Genomic DNA, 18,071 nt, shown 5'->3' with positions numbered 1-18,071 from the left:
TTTATTTTCATATCCTCAAGAATTCCTGCAAGAAAATTCTAAAAAACAACATTAAAATTATGAAAATAAAGTCATAATATTACAACTTTATTTTCAAAATATTAGAACTTAATCCTGTAACATTATGACTGTCATATCAAGACTTTATTTTTGTAAAAATGTTGTATAAATCTTTTAAAGTGATGTGATTTCATTCTGTTATGAATCTTATCTTGTAATATGACTTTTGCAAAACGTCGACTTTATTCTCAAATTATTAGAACTTTGTCATAGAAAGATTTTATTCTTGCATAAATGTTCTTGTAATTTGACTATTTTTGTAATACTATGACTGTTTTCTCAAAATATTACGACTTCATCGTGATATTATTACGACTTCATTCTTGTACAACATTTTTCTCATATTATAACTTTATTCTTGAATTTTATGTATTTTTTCTCTTAGTTGGTTTAATCCCGTCGTACAACTCAACTACAAATTAATGAAATGTGAAATACAAATAATAATAACAATAATAATTCACATTTTAAATTCAATCCAATTATGAAAAACCTAACTTTGTATCTAATCTAACAACAACACTTTGAATTTCAGCTCCAGAGAGAAATATCATCTCATTTTTATTTTATCTTAGTAGAAATGAAAGCCAGGCTCACACTGAGGAAGAGGAAGAGGAAGAGTGTCCACATCCTCATCGTTTCAATACAGATTTGGTTTGTGTGAAGAAACGAAGGCAGATCTCCATATGCAGAATTTACATATTCATCTTTGACAGCTGGGTTTTATTTGGGAGCAAAGTGTGGAAAAATATACCACTTAGCTTTATCATGTGCAGCAATCGGGCCTCATGAGCCGGCAACGGGCTGAAGGGGAAGGATAACACTAATATGGCCTCAGATTGTTGGCAGGACTAGTTAATGCTATTTACTGAGGAAGGTGGATGACGGACGGGGGAGCAGGAGGGCGAACGGAGGGACGGAGACGGACATTAAGTGGCCTTCCAAGCCTCTGGATGCTCCTTTAGGAGCCAATTACCGAGCTAATGGAGCTAATGCCAGAGATGAGATGAGTTTGGAAGATGAGAGGAGAGGCAGGCCGACGGGAAAGCCTTGACACCGAGACAAACCGCCGGCGGCGCAGAGGACGATTAACGTTTGCTAATCTGATGGGCGAATCTTCAGGCGTCAAACGCGCCGCGTCCGGAAAGAAACCCCGAAACGGGACGGAGGGGGCGCCAGCAAGCAAACACGTCTCGTTTTCATGATCCGTCATGTTCGGCTGCAGATTAAAAGTGTGATCTACAGGCTTATAAACGATTTAGTCAATTACCAACGTTATCTAAAAACGCTTTAATTTGCCTTTCAGCGCTGCAACAGGGGCCCTCTGCGCTGTCAATGAGGTGATTAGAGCCCAGATTGCTGCTTCCAAAGGCCAAAAACAGCTGCTGTCACCGACACTCGGAGACGTCAGCACAGGAGAGAAAAAACTCCCAACTCGTCAAGACTTGGCATGTGAATAGTGAAGAAAGGGAAGAAGAGGAGAGGAAAGGAGAAGATGTAGTTTAGATAAGACAGGAGGAGAAAGAAGAGGTAGAAATACCTGAGTTGGTCGGCTGCCAGCCAGCGCAGTGTGACAGGGAAGGCCCATCTGCGCTCCCCGACACTCAAGATGGCAGATGTAGAAGCAGATTGATTTTCATTCAGCTGTCATGATACACAAGTGGAAAAAAACACTCGCGAGCATACACACTCACAATCACGGTGTTTGAAAGCTCTGTCAAGTGGCTGGGCCGCTGCTGGCTGTCGGTTTGCCAACCTGCTTCTCTCCTTCCTGTCATTTCATCCTTCTCCTTCCCTCCCTCTCTGCCGCCGTCAACGAGTGCTAGCAAAAATCTCAGCGCCACATCTGGCGCTCAAATTAAATCATTTACAGTCCATAGTGAGGAGCTGCGTTTGGTGACAATACAGCCGGTGGGGAATCAGCGTGTTTTCTCCGAGCCCTGACACCAAGCGGCTCCTCTGGCGTCTGATTAGGCGCCGGCGCGCGGCGGTTCGTGTTTCACAAAGTCTGGATCATCTGCTGGCGCGGCCCCTGACACCTGCACTCCTTCCTCTGGGAGCCGCGGCCTCCATCTGCAGGTTTCATTCTGTTGGAGAACGTCGTGTTTCCTCTTTTGCTCATCTGAATGTTTACAAGGTCATAAAACTGTCAGCTTGAAATCATCACTTCGCATGCAGAACTCCCTGAAAATCCTCCAAATTTGGAAACTTCTGTAACACCTTCAAAATCTTCTGCATAAACATTATTTACATCTGGAAATTTCGTGCTTGCGAACAGCACTGGAGGGCAAAAAGACGAGTCTTTTACCTGCCATCCGCAGCCGCGCTGCTGCCGTACAACGACTCCGTTAACAAAATGAAACCTGTAGATGTTGGGATTATTAATTTAGCGCAATGCGCCGCAGCAAAGGGAAAAATGAAGCAGAAAAACGTTAAAGAACGACTCAAGATCAGTCATTCTTCCTTTCTACCGCTTTCTGTGCTACCTTTACGCTACACACAGATTGTTGCCGTAGCAACTGACTGACAACAGCTCCACTAGTGCATCACGAGTCAACACCAAAAAACACACATCCTTCTTTCTTGTAAATATCATGTGTACATCTTAGATTTATGGCTTTATGGCAGACCGCATGTCTGCACCTGACTTCACGTTTCAACATGTCTGCAAAATGCACAAGACAGTTCAACGGCAGATTATTTCACTTATGGGAAAATGTCTTGTTATAAGTGAATTAATCTGCAAGAAACCTCTTGACAAGTGCTTATATTTACTTGTAAGCTGGTTTTGTCTTGTTTTATGTTTACTGAGATGTTTGAACTAAAAAGTAGAGAAAACTACCTGGTAGGATTTCGTCTTTTTGCAGTGAAACGTCTGATGTTTGTCGTCTTCCTTGCGAAAAAACCCCACATTTTTCTCTCATGCTTCACTAAATCCCCGAGCATCACCACTCTGATCCGTTTGACCGGCGCCGATTCTGCTAAATGAGTTTCAGTCAGATTCGAGTTGTGTGCTGAATACTAAGAAATGAGTCGGACCGGTGAGAACTCGTGACACCGACCTCTGAAGCAGGATCCGACTGCGACCCGAACCCCGGCGCTCTGAAGATCCGGCCGGCGTTTTAACGGGTTCACAGAAAGCAGCAGATTTGATCAGAAAGCACTCAGCTTCTCACGCTACATCTCTTGATCCCTATTTATTTATTTCTCAGCTGCAAACAAAGATATTTATACGCCTGCAGCTCTGTGATCGCAGCGATAAAGATGGAAGCCGGACTTCTGCCGGTCAGGCTGTTACATCATGCAGCTCTGTGGGGTCAGAAGGTCACGGTGGTCGGAGCAGCTGAAGGTCTGAGTTTCCTCTACAACATTCACAAAGATGAAACATGCAATGTACACTTTATGTGTTACTGTATGTGCAGGGCTCCAGCTCAGGCTGCAGAAAGGGAAGTGTGAAAAGATTTTCTTCTAGATCTGCACACAAAAAGAAAATCGTGTGGAAAATATTTCTATTTACAGACTTTATTAAGCAACTTTTTCTCTAAAAGTTCATCTGTTTTTTTTAGTGCAGCAGATAATTGGATATTTCAGCAAAATCATTCAGAAGAACCTCAGCAGTTTGTTTTTCTGGAACAATTCAATGGCCACTGAAAAGTTCAAAATGGTCGTGAAGGAAAATGTATTTTTCCACTAAATTTGCAGATATTTATCACAGATACAGCTCTGACCACTGCACTGGAAACCTGCTGGTTGTTCCACTAAATACTGATTTCTGAACTCTTCCTGAGTTGAAACATTGGTATTGTTGTTTCTAAATGAATATTAACTCGTCTTCTTCGCATTATTTGAGCATCACTGTCTTTATTTTGACCATTTCTCATTTTCTGCAAATAAATATAAAATTTTTGCTTGTAATTTCAGAGACATGCTGTCAGTAGTTCAAAGATAAAGAGCAATGATCATTTTACTCAAATATACCTATAAAAAGTAGAATCAGAGAAACTGATAGTTTTAAGTGGTGTCTTCATTTTTCCAGAGCTGTAAATACTTTTTCTCAAATGATACATAATTGGACCCATAGAGATCATATTGATTGATGTTTTTTTATTGTTCAAAATGGTCGCCATGGTTGCCATGGAAATTTAATTTTTGCCCTAAAATCGCCAATTAGATGGACATGTTTGTTGTCAAATCATAGCCTACATATTTTTGATCTGTATGTTTTGTTGGGATTTTCTTTCTTTTCCAAATTGACCAAAAAGTTAATATTTTGGTCAATTTGGGCCTCCATGAAAAAATGAAAAAAAAATTTCATTTCATATTTTATTTTATTTAAATTTTTCATTTCATTTTTCTTTTTTTTCATTTCATTTCATCCATGAAAAAAATGGATGCCCATCTATTCATGGATCAATATTTACAAATTTATCTGTTTCTGGTGTTTTTAGAGGTCAGCTCTAAACCTCTAAAAAATGTGCGTTAGCTAAAGCTTACCATTAGCACCACATCATGTGCTTCCAGTTCCAGGTCTGGCATCTGATTTTACACATAAATCCCTTTAAAGTTGCATCTTGTGGCAATAATTTGTTTAAAATGCTCAAGAAATGGCAGCCATCTTGAAAAATGGCCATCATCTGGAAATTCAAGAGGCTAATGAGAAATTAAAGTTCATAAGTTTTTAGAAATAGATAACAAAAACACACTGTTTACTTCTTAAATGTAAAAGTGGAACATTTTGACTTAATGCATAAAACCTTCTTGTGTGAAGCAACTATTGGTGTTTCAGAAATGTTTTGATATTTCACATTTCCTCCTTGCAGTAAGGTTTGGCTGTACTGTATCTACATAGAGTATTATTGAACTGAAGAAATAAAATAATCATTTCTTCTAGTTTTTCAAACCGGATTGAGAAAAAAAATGGATGCCCATCTATTCATGGATCCATATTTACAAATTTACCTGTTTCTGATTTTTATTTATGAGAACATAGCTCCAAATTATCTAAATGTTTGCAGATTTTTTTATGGTATATCTAAAGTATTATAAAGAAAATGCAACTTGAGACTGAAATACAGAGATAAAATTTTTTTGTGATGATTGGCTAAGACTGCAGACGTTAGCGTCTGCTGTAGTGCTAAAATGGTTTTTAACTGTGTATATTAATGTTTATTTGTTTGTGTTTTAACTGTTGAAATAGAGAGCTGCAAGCTTTTTCTCAAATAATAGTCTCAAATATGTGCAGATTTTATCTAATTCTTTGCCAGAATCTGAAAATCTTGCTAAAAATATGATAATGTTTTGTTGTGAAATTGTTTAAAGATCCATTAAATTTAAAACTATCAGATAAAACGTTCAAAAATCATATTTTTTTTCCCAGTTGAGAAGTTATAAGGTCATGAGAATCTGTCATGTTCAGATTGGAAAATATAATTTTCCCCTGAATTCTGAGCATCCAGAAACGCCGAGACATTTTTCCTCCAAGCATTTTCTCTTGACCCAGAACACAAAGAGGTTCTGTTCCAAGAAGAACCGCACTCTGGGCTCATTTCAGAAGGATCTGCAGAGGAGAAAGTTTTCCTCATGAAGAGACAAGAAAACAAATAGTGCAATTTAAAAAGATATAACAATGTCTGTGTTATATCACTAATATTTCAATGCAAGAATCCAAACTTCTGCAGCATCGAAGGCAATTAAAACAACGTTCAGCCCCAGAGAAATCCTTAAATAAGTTGCTTAATGTCGGAACAGAAACAACAGCCTTTTCGTTTCTGTTTTTCTGAAGAAAACAAGATTTAAGATCTCAAAAAAGAAAATCTGTGAATGACTCGTTAATGCAGACTTTTACTCCCTGCAAAGGCATCACAGCAATCCAGTGGCACTAAAAGCACAAAACGGGATTTAAAATGACAACTGCTGCGCTGAACATGTCGACACATTACAGACGAGAACAATAATGACGCGTCAGTCCAACCATACAGACACTGATAAAACACATTAACTGCTGCTTTCTCTGGAAGGAATTAAAATTTAACACATTTATTAAACTTTCTCTTTCTTTTCAAGACTTTAACAGAAGGCTTTTGAGGTTTTGGGAAACAGGAGAGAATGAAAAACAAAATCTAGTTTCTAGAGTAAATATCTTAATACATTTAAGGAAAACAAAAATTTACAAGTAAGTTATCAAGAAATAGGAGCTTGTTTTAAGACAATAATTCCTCAATATTGATTAAAAAGTACTTGTTCCATTGTTAGATAAATTCACTTATGTTACATGTGTCAAACTCAAGGCCCGGGGGCCGAATCTGGCCCGCCGTAGCTTTTCATGTGGCCCTCTAGACTCTAAATTACATCAATAGATCCCCACAGTTTTTCTGGTTTAATGCAAATATTTATCTTAATTGATCTAAATCAATGGGTTTAAGTAATAGTCTGTGATCGATCGAGTAAAAAGTCACATTTAACCTCATACATTAGCGCAAATACCGTAAAGATTTCTTACAAACATTTCTAAATTAGCGCCACAAAATCTGTGATTTTGTTCAGTGTGAAAATATTTTCAAAATTAAGAAATTTTAAGAAAACCTTATTGAATGCTGAAACAAACAGCTATTTATTATTTTATCAACACATTCTGCCCTTTAAGAACATTCAGATTTTTGAAATGACAGAAAATGAAACACAGTTTGACGCCTGTTATCAGGGAAATAATCTTCCAATAATAATCTTAATAATCTTAATAATAATCCAATAATAATCTTCCAATGGAAAAAAACCTTTCTACCAATATCAAGGAATTATTGACTTAAAACAAGATCCTACATCTTGCAGGAAAGTTATCTATTAGTTAGTTTTGTCTTATTTGAAATGTATTTAGATATTTCACTAGAAACTAAACCAAAAAATCTTAATACTTAGTTTTTTGCAGTGTAGTGTGGGAAGTAGCTGACTCCTGTAAGTTTGGGCCTGCTGGTCATCCATCATCATCGTCAGACAGCAAGGCCTTTGTTTGTCCTCTACCAACCAGCAGTGGACTGGTCTGGCTGCTGGAGGAACTGGAAGACTTGTGTGTGTGTGTGTGTGTGTGTGTGTGTGTGTGTGTGTGTGTGTGTGTGTGTGTGTGTGTGTGTGTGTGTGTGTGTGCGTACGAAGGCCAGCTGAACCAGAATCGGCTCGACACAGAAACCAGTGTGAGAGTGTGAATGTGTGACAGAGGAAGCCGGTTGACCTGGTGTCAATTAGAGCCGTATCGTTCCATTCCCCGGGGGCGAGGCCGGCTCCCAAACATTAAATCATTTCATTCCCTCCGACCCGACCGTCCTGCTGCGGCGCTCCCACACCGCCCGCTCCAGAACCCCACGCTGCTTCACTGACATTTCTGAAAATTATCAAAGTGGTTTTGGATTGTGCTCATTAGCATACGGCAGCAATGTGTCGTTTATCTGGCACAAATAACGAATTACATGCGCAGAGATGTTGGAGAAACGACAAAAATCCAACTAAACATCTGTTTAAAAGCCATAAGGAGAGTAAATCACACAGGACAGATGGGGCTTTTATTTTTAATTAGTAAAATATTGTTAAAAATTAAAATATTATTGTACTGGAAAACATTTGATGAAATAAGAAGCCTTAATTTTTTAATAACTATGCTTAAGACCAACTCAGAATTTATTGGAAGCTAATGCTAAACTAGAGCTACACTAACACTGTACTTAGTGTAAACTGCATGTTTTATGGAAATCTGGTTCAGGCAAATACAAAGATGACCATTTTTAAAATCAGATAAATGTGCAAAATTTCAAAACTAAAAATAGTTTGAAATTAGTTCAGGTTTGTTAAGCCTAAATTAAACTCTCATCACAGGATGAGTCTTTAGGTTTTAGCAAAGCAGAATTATGAGAAACAATTAAAAACATTTGCAACAAAGGAAGATAAAAATATATATCCTAACCTACTTATTTCAAAAACGCATACAGATTTGAAAAGTCTGATCCGCTATAAAACTTCCTACAAATTCTCAAACTGATTCGTAATAAATCCCATATTTCCGTTTCTGTTGTTTGTTGGTGGCAGACTCCAAATCAGCTTTTCCATAAAATCCTCTCTGACTAAATGTGACAAACTATTGTCGTTCTTTGTCTCCGTATCGCTCTAATCCTCTTTCTCTGTCTCTGCATCCCTCCATCCGCTCGCCCAAACCAGAGGGAAGCGCCTCGCTGCTGACCAGCAGAGGCCCAACGCACGGCTCTTACTGGAGGCCTAAGCTGTGTGGTCACAGTTTACATCTGTGTGTGTGTGTGTGTGTGTGTGTGTGTGTGTGTGTGTGTGTGTGTGTGTGTGTGTGTTAAACAGGGAATTGGCCTGTATGTCAGTAGGTTTTGGCCAACTGATCAGTGTATAAATGTGTGTTTTGCTCCACTGGTCAGACTTGGGGGAAGGTTAGCCAGATTTGGCTGTGCTAGCCGTGTGTGTGACTCGTTGGCACCTGTTCACACCAAGCTGGGTTGCTGTAACACACACACACACGCACACACACATCTGTGTGTTTGCTTGGCTATTGTTGTAGGTATGCAGCAGATCAGTTTAAGCTTCATAAACCCATTATTGTGCAATAAACCCGTCTTGTCTTTTATAACCTTTTTGTTTGTTAGTCACTCTGTTTCTGTTGACTGATCACCAAATTGAGCCTAATTATGATGGAGTTTTAAGGAGATACTAAGAAAAATGAAAAGATAAAATTAAGAGAATCGAGTCACAATATTATGAGAATAAAGTCATAATACATCTAGAAGTTTCATATAAACTGTAACACATTGTTACAATGTTGTTGCTTCATGAATCAGGAAATGAAATATTGATAAAGACCAACTGATGGAATCCAATTGGTTTCAGCAGGAGTGCAAAGTGAAACCAAATGTCATTTATAACTACTAAAGATAGACAATATTTTATTAATATTACAAACGCCTCGTTTCTAAAGTTTGAACTCTTTTGAAACAGATGTGAAATGATTGGATTTTGTTGCACAGAAGGAAACTTGGTTGCAACAAAGTTTTGTTCTTTGTCATTACAGAAGATAATTATTTAGATTTTTCTCCCAACAAACTTCAAAGAATCTTACCAATAATGATCTTTGTTAAATTATGTTTGTTAAATTAACACAAGAGGAAATAGTCATATTTATTTTTAATAAAATAAACAAGTATTTTGAAAAAATGTGTTTTCTAAATGAAAAGATTTACTGTACATTTATGTCAAATGTCATAAATGTTTACGGTAAAGAATCACAGAACGACAGACGGACAGTTTGACTTTAGATTTTTTTTGTTTTGTTTGTCAATCTACCATTTGGATGGTTGGAAACGAAAAATCCTTTTCACATCATTTTCTTTTCCCAAACTTATTCAGATCAGGATAACAGTTTCCCAGAGTTTAAAGAACGCTGCAGTTTTAAGCTCAATATATTCTACTATCAATAACATATTACAGAAATAAGAAAAGACGTGAACAGTCAATATGAACACAAGCTGGATTGGAGTTAAAACTGCAACTTCAAATTAATCTGTAGACACAATTGATAACAAGTCTGCATTTTCTTCAAGCTAGAGAGAAAATAAACTTATTTTCAGCTGATAAAGCGTCTCCTAATAGTTGAGCTAACACAGCTCTGACTACACTAAACATAAAGCTAGCTTAGCATTTGATCAAAGTCCAGCTGTTAGCAGGAACTCAGAACCACGGAGCACTTAGAGCCTGATCCATAATTTCACTCAAGCACCAGCAACAACAAAGAGGAATCCAGCTCCAGTAAACGAACAGAGGCAGAAAATACGCTGTGGAGGCGCCCCTCCCCTCTGACTGAAATAATACTGCTGCTGTAATTGGTTTGAGAATTAGGCTGATAAAAGGCGGGGGAGCTGGACAGTAAATCCATTCAGCTCATCTGTTTACTACCAAAGCTTTTGAAGAAAAGTGTTGTTTGTGTTTGGTGTAAAGATTAGAGTCACAAAGAGTTATGGATTTGTAAAGTCCTTTAAATATATTTTTCTAATGATTGTTTTCAACTGCAAGAAAAAGTCAACTGAAAAAGAAAAAGCTCAATAAATGATATCAGGCTCAGAGTCCGATGATGCTTAGTTGTAGAGCAGTTTGAGTCTGGCATTGCGCCGAGTCCAAATTCACTCAATATTTTCTCTTAAAATCCAGCAGCAGCAGCGAAGGAACGCAAAAACGCAAATGTAAAAAGTCTTCAGGTGAATTCACACCAGGCTGGTTTACTCCGCTTTAATCAACTCCAGTCCGTTTGACTATAAAGTCCGGTTCATTTGGGGAGAAGTGAACCAAACTCTCATGTGGACCAAAACTCTAATTCTGGTTTGTCTACAAACCTCGGCCTCTGTCTGATCGAAGTGAACTCTGGTTTGATTCTAATGCATGTGTGAACGCCAAACGGATCGGAGACCGCTTCAAAAGCAGAAAGTGGACTACAGCGCAGTGCATTCTGGGTAAATGTAACCAAAACAAACATGCTAAGCTAGTGCTGGTGGGAGAAATAACTCGTGATTTTTCTCTTTTTCAAAACAGAAATCCTACAGCTGCTAAATTCTGACGCCACTCCATTTCTGTTCACATTTAATGAAGAAGGAAGTTGGGTTCTGTGTCTTCTTCAGAGGTTTTCATGCTGTTTCCTTTGATGGTTCTTGGTGCAGCGCCCCCACAGGTGAGGAGGGGAACAAGTTTTTCAAAGGGTTTGCACAGCATAAACAAAATCTCACCAAGTATTTTTGGCCCAGTTTTAAGTTTCTTAATTCACACTCACTTGAATTAAGAGAAAACAAACTTACAAGTAACTTTTCAGAAAGAAATAGTTTGCTTTAAGTCAAGACCTCCTTAATAAAGATGAAAAAGTTCCAGTTGCACAGGCTGATTATTTCACTTATAAGTACTTTTTCATCAATATTAAACAAAGTTTATTTGTACAGCATATTTCAGCAGCAAGGCGGATCTATGTGCATCACATCATAAGAACAGGAAATGAAAAAGTTAGGAAGAAAACCATTAACAATTGAACAGACATTATATTTTGATGAGTGCCATCACCAGAATCATACACATCAAAAATGATGGTCAATGTTTCATTTATTATGGGTCAAAGCCAATTTTAACCAGCTGGGATTTTAGTCTTGATTTAAAGGAACTCAGTGTTTCAGTTGTTTTGCAGTTTTCCAGAAGTTTGTTCCAGATTTCCAGCTGATCCAGAACGCTGCTGCTGGAGTTCTGACTAAATGCAGGAAGTCAGAGCACATCACCCAGTTCTACAATCCTTCCAGAGAATAAACTATTAAAGACCTGCTGCTGTTGTCATAGCAACCTACCAGACCTCTCAGGTCTTCTGGTTCTGGTTCTGCTCTGTATGCCCAGAACCAGAACCAAACATGGAGAAGCAGCATTCAGCTTCTATGCCCCACACATCTGGAACAAACTTCCAGAAAACTGCAAAACAGCCGAAACATTGAGTTCCTTTAAATCTAGACTAAAAACCCACCGGGTTAGAGCTGCTTTTGAAACATAATAAATGAAAATCAACATTTTGATGTGTAACGACGGCTAAATATAAAGTTTCAGTTGTTGACTGTGTGTTTCTGTGTTTCTATGATGTAAAGCTCTTTGAAATGCCTTGTTGCTAAAATGTGCCAAATAAATACAATTTGATTTGTGGTGCATACAAGCTGAATGCTGCTTCTCCATGTTTGGTTCTGGTTCTGGATGCGGAGCAGAACCAGAACCAGAAGACCTGAGAGGTCTGGAAGGTTGCCATGACAACAGCAGATCTATAATGAGCCATTCAGTGATTTATAAACTAACAGACGTTTATTACAGTCAAGGAATTCTTGACCTAAAAGAAGCTTCCATATCTTGATGAAAAGTTACTTTAAGTTAGTTCCATCTTATTTCAGGTGAACTAAGATATTTGCTCTAGAAACTAGATAAACATACTTGGCAAGGTTGTGTTTTTGCAATGTGGTCGGTTTGACTCAGTGCAGCCAAACCGAGTCTGCGCCACTATCAGGTGTGAAAACAGCCTTAATGTAAACTAAAAACAGAAACAACCTCTGACAGAAACTCAAGCACACACAAACATCGACGCGCGCGCCTGCTCTCTTAGAAACCGGAAAAGTTTACAGCCTCTTAAGTGTCCGGCCTAAAGCTGTATTAGCTTCTTCTCCTCCATCCTCCATCACATCTTAATGTGTGTGATAAAACATCAGGGTGGAGGGAAGGGCAAATGATGTGCTTTTTTTCTTTTTGGGGGCCAAAACAGCTAAAAGATGAGGATAAAGAACTGAGACTGTGTGTCCAAGTGTTTCTGTCCACTCGCAGCATTAAGAATCCGGCCAGCTTCTTTTCAAAGCCAGCCACTTTGGTTGGACCGCAGCATCAGGGCCTTTTGTGCCGCCTCAATCTCTCCCCATCCCGCCGCCGCCCTCCCCCTGCCTCTCGGGCCGCCTGAGTGTCTGTAATGGCCAAGACAGGGAGGGAGGAAGTGAAAAGGGAATGGAGGAACGGAGCAAGAGAAAAAGAGAGCAAGCAGGAGGAACTGGAGGGTGAAGGAGGGAAGGGACAAAAGGAGGAGAGAGCGAAGCGATGGAGAGGAGAAAGAGGAGACACGGGAGCGGGATGCTTGGGCGGGAGTCTTTAGGGGGAAGCCAGGTGGCACTAAGCGTCTCTGTTGCTGCCCAGCCAGGCCTGCCGCCCCCCGGGGAATGAAAACCGTCAGCGCTCTCCTCTCCTCCGACGTCCACTTCATCCTCTCATCCCACTTCACGCACTTTCAGTTTCATCTGGATTCGCCCGTCTTGTTGAGACCTTCCTTTGGATTACTTTAAATCTATGAACCCGAGGTTGTCCTGTCCTCTTTTGTATTTACAGACTCATGGGAGGGGAACGGCTTTTCCCTCTGAGGCAGGGAGGAAGTATCGTAATTTCTGTCCTGATTTCAGGGATTAAATCAGGACAGAGGTCAAGGGAATTTTGCAATTGAATGAGAAATTTGATTGTCTTTTTATCTTTATTTAAAAGTTAAACACAGTTTTATGAAGTTCCTTTTGTCTTTCTTTAAAGACTAGAAAACAAAACACAAACAGCAATAACTAAATCTTACAGATCTATTGAGCAAGATAAAAGACCTTGTTTTAAGTATAATTCCTTCATTCTTGTATATTATAACAAAACATTTCTTTCATGACATAAGTGACATCATCTGCCAGTAATACTTTTTTTTTAAATTAATGTTAAGGAATTATTAAACTTTACTCATATTTCTTGGTAAAGTTACTTGTAGTTAGTTTTGTCTTATTTCAAGTTTACTAAGATATTTGCACTACAAACTAGACCCAAAATACCTGGTAAGATTTTGTGTTTTTGCAGTAAAAAAAAAAAATTACAGTAGAAAAATGAAAAGAAACCCTGCTGTGTACTGCCCAACAACCAGGGCCGGATCTACCAGGATGTGGAGCCAGTGTTGGTTCCCAATCCACTAAGGAGAAATTATTTTACTAATGCAAATTACAGTACAGTAAGAGGTAATATTATATATCAGCAGTTATGAACTGATACATGGTAGTTTAATGCCATGTATCAGCTCCATGTTGTTCTCAAAGAAATTGAATACAACTTGATCATTTTCAAATATCTGAATTTTGTTTAGAATCCTAAAAACTTAAAAACAATAATACAACTCACCTGATTTGGGCTTATGAGTTTTATGTAAAGTATAATGTTTTCAAAACACGTATTCAATCAATAGCAAAAATCTTTGGGTCGCCCCAACAACCCTTTCTAAAGAATAGTTCAGTCACAGTTTTTTTACCGACTGAAAAGCAAAATGCATCAAACTTCAGCTTTATGGCCTTTTAGAAATATAAACTTTTGCAACAGAGAAAAAAAGACTTTTACTTTTGTGTTTGCTGATGCTGACAACAACATGCTACCATTAGCATGGTGCTATCGAACCAAGCCATTACAGAGCAACACAGAGACACACAGAACAAACATAAACATAAAGCTAATGTTAGCTATCACTAGCTAACATTACTTACATGTTAAAGTTAGGTGAAATGCTAGCATTTACTAAGGGTATGCTAGCAAACAGTAACAAACACCATCTGATGTTCTATCAACAACTTGCACATCATCAGATGATACATAGCTAGCATTAGCATAAGGGAAGCATTACTCAAAACCGCAATGGCATGTAATGCTAACGTTAGCCTGCTTGTTTTTACACATTTTCCCCAAAAACAAGCTTTACGGAGAGAATGGGAGGAAAATATTCCACATTTCATTCTTAGAATTAAAATGTTAAATATTTATTGTAATTAGTCCCTTTAAGACGTGTGTTACTTCTGACACGTATACTTCTGCGTCTTGTTTTGTCGCCTGTCAACAAACTGGACATCTGTGACTCAGCACTGAGTTTGGCTCAAGGAAAACCGCCACATCTCATAAAATAACCGTTCAGTTTGTTTGTTACCGAGTCTAACTCAAATATCTGCTGAAATAATCGGAGAAAAACCCAGGATTGCTTTCACTTCTGACGATCACTGTGTCCTAAACTAGCAGAACAAAATGAAACTCAGACAGGCATTTAAAATATTTCATCATTGGGATTCAGGGTCCTAGACGCAGCAAAACCCGACAGTCTCAGTAAATCAGGAGAATAAACAGTTATTTCAGCTCAGTCTGATGTTTTACTTCACAAAGCATCAGATTTCTAAACATTTCAAAGTTTATTTTGTAGTTCAATGTGCTTTACATCATAAAAACATCAGTAATCAATTATGAAACAAGATATAAATACTATAATTAGTCAAACGCCATCCTTAAAAATCAAATATGTTGATTAATGTTTCACTTATTACCAACTTTAAACAGGTGGTTTAAAGCCTGGATTTACAGGAAGTCGGTGTTTCGGTAGTTTTGCAGTTTTCTGGATGTTTGTTACAGATTTGTGGTATTATTTTAGTTACTCTCAACTGCTACATTTAATGGTCCATTTAATTTTTTCTCAAATAAATAAATTCATTCTGAAATTTCAAGAAATGATAAACAAAAAAATATTTTCTTTTTGCATTTTTTTCCAATAACAGCCTGAAGTTTTTATTTGCTAAACTATGACCTAAAAATTTCACATTCTTCAGCTACTGTCAACGTTTTTCCTGTGGCTCTCATAAGAACACACACACACATAAACACACACACACACACACACAGAGGCAGTGGCCTCGGGACTAATTGCTAGATTGAAGCAGATTTTCTAGTTCAGTTCAGGGCTGTAATTGTGAAGAGAGCTGGGAGGAATGACAGGGCTTCAAGCTGAGAGGACAAATCACCAGAGGCCGACGATTATACTGCATTGATGTTCACATGTCAGCGTGTGTGTGTGTGTGTGTGCGTGTGTGTGTGTGTGTGTGTGTGTTTGGGGTGAGGGGTTAAGCCAACCAAATCTCAGATCCAGGTTGCTGTGGCACTGACCCCAAAGAGCTTCTTACGACCCCTGCTGACCCCTGCAGACGCTCAGCTCTGCCTGCATGCAGCCAAAAAATAAAAACTCAACTTTACCTTCAAAAACCATATCCTGCAAATTTAACTCTCAATCTATGGAGCTAGAACTTTTTTAAGGAATTATTGACTTAAAGGAAACTCATATGTTGCTGAAATGTTACTTGTAAGTCAGTTAATTTTATACTAATCTATGCAAATCTGTTTTAAAAAAAAGTAAAACAATATTTATTGAAAAAAAGCACAATTAAGAATTTTTTTTCTTGAGAAATTCTTGTCTGCATTTTCTAACATCATTATTTGGTTTATGTTTATAAAGAATTTCATAAATTACATAAACTGCAGCACCAAGAGACGAGATCTGAGCAGCTACTTGCACAAGAAAAATAAAATAATCTCAAAATGTAAATATTAACCTATTTAATGTTTTTCATTATTTAAATAATTGGATTTTAGTGACAAATAGAGGAACATTGGTTATGTATGATTTAAGCAAGATTGATGATTTAGTGGAAAAATTTGTCAAATATTTGCATTTCAGTGACAGAAACATTCATCCCACAACAGCAGGGATGACAGTATTAATTATTAATATGAAAATGGATCAGAACCGTCTTTAAAACCAGTCCAAATCCACATGCAGATCTAGAACTTTCCCACTCATCTATAAAAACTGACAATAATAATACAGATTTGGGTAAATAAGTACACATTTAGTCTTTTCTTTTGAGTCTCCTGCTAAGCTTTGGGTTTCGTTTCTGTTGCCTGGATTCAATATTAGAAATGCATTTTTTAGCTTAGCATAAATATAGCGAGAGGAGATTTCATCATATAGTTCTGTTCTCTGGTTCTGAATAAACCAGTTCATCGTGGAAGGAAATTCATGATCATAAACAGGAAACTCCTCATTTACAGCAGGAAATGAAGAAATGATGCAACACAGAGCTAGCATTTTGCTACCAGAGGCTTAAAAATGAGAGATTCGCCGATATTAATATCTGTCCCAATATCGAAAAAAAATTCTAGATCGTGCATCAGTGATAATGTGCCCGATCTATTCAGTCGGATTCTATGCTTTATTAATTGTTATACATTATTGTCAGATTTCCTAATTGCTCTTTCTGAACCATCTGACAGAATATTTGTTGCAGTTTAATTTACACATCTGACCAAACTTTTTGTTTTTGTCAGTTTCAGTTTGTCATTTATTTTATATGAATTGTTACACTGCTAATCGCACAGACTGAACAAATTAAAGTTGTTTTTACATGTTTGAGCAAACTGGTGAAACTATTGGTCCAATAAAGTGTGAAGTACTGCAGCAAAGTTATCAAATAAACTAGTAATTAAGAACATTTATGTTTGTGTTTAGAAGAAAAATGTTAGTTAACCTGTTTTTCTGTATCGGATCTTATCACATATCGGTATCGGAAGTGAAAAATGTAGATCAGTGCGTTTGTAATTGTAATTATGAAAAAGCATCTGATGTTGTGAATGTTTCATATGGACAAAAATGTAAATAAATAAAAAAATATGACGAGGTTTATGCAGGTTTAATCAACTAAAATTTAAGACTTTCTAAGACCATTATGGGATAAAATTAAGACCTTTATCATGACTGAACTGCAACAGACAGACTGTGACATTTCCAGGATCTTTTCAGTATCAGCCGATACCAAACCTCAGATATCGGAAGTGAAAACGATCAGATCAGTTCATCCCTGATAGAAACTCATCACTGGTGGCCTTCTGGAAGATTTCACCAATCAGTCGTCCAGCTGATTATTTATGAAATGTTTCAGAGCGCTTACCTGGCCATGATGTCACGCTCGTCGCTATGACATTATCAGCGGTCCTGTCGTCTGATTGGACGTCCGCTGCAGCCTTACATCCAGAGCAGGAACAGGAAACTGCTTCCCACAGTGACAGAAAGTCAGACATTTTGGTGTTTTTCTAAGTTTGTTTTAGATGATTTGACCAAATTTCCAGATTCTGAAACCTCCTTACTTAGAGGGGAAGAACGCATGTTAGTTTTTGCTTCTTTCCTGCAGCTTTTTTTAAAAAAAAATCTCATCTCAGTCTCCATCTTCCCTACCTTCCTGTCCGTACCCGCCCTCACACCTCCCCCGTTTCCGCTCAGTCACCCGTTCCTGGAGCCACTGTCCCAGGCTCCGGGCCCCGGACCCCGGGCCCTGGCCCACACTCCCAGGCCCGTGGCCCTCGGCTCTCCCTGCCTCTCCTCCAGCCTGCCGCCTCCCTCAGTCCCAGCCTTCTGCTCGCCAGCTAGGAATGCTGTGGCTCTAGACGTTTGGTCCAAGCCCTAGGTCTCTTTCACTGAGGCAAGATTAGTTCATAGAAAAACTCAACAATACGCCACTGAAAGCCATTGTTGATATTCAACATTTTTCACATAGCGGAGCAGAATAGACAATACGGCAGCCGGGAAAGCC

General features: G+C 38.2%; 1 protein-coding gene across 6 annotated transcripts in view; it reads right to left on the bottom strand.

Moving 5' to 3' along the window:
• sox2 (SRY-box 2) overlaps window positions 1–18,071 on the bottom strand; it is a 127,076-nt gene that overhangs the window by 28,384 nt on the left and 80,621 nt on the right. For 2 of the 6 annotated variants that reach the window (XM_023339746.1, XM_023339747.1), the window contains exon 1: window positions 17,433–17,918. The exons of 2 other annotated variants lie outside the window; for them this stretch is intronic. The gene's annotated coding sequence lies outside the window, so the exon portion shown is untranslated. Of the gene's footprint in view, window positions 1–17,432; window positions 17,919–18,071 lie in introns of those variants that run through there. 2 more of the 6 variants (XM_023339749.1, XM_023339748.1) reach the window with 2 other exon arrangements.

This window comes from Xiphophorus maculatus, chromosome 9 (assembly GCF_002775205.1).
Source record: "Xiphophorus maculatus strain JP 163 A chromosome 9, X_maculatus-5.0-male, whole genome shotgun sequence".
In the NCBI taxonomy this organism is placed as follows: domain Eukaryota; kingdom Metazoa; phylum Chordata; class Actinopteri; order Cyprinodontiformes; family Poeciliidae; genus Xiphophorus; species Xiphophorus maculatus.
Note: the sequence above shows the minus strand (reverse complement) of the source record. Positions and strands in the feature narration are given on the sequence as shown.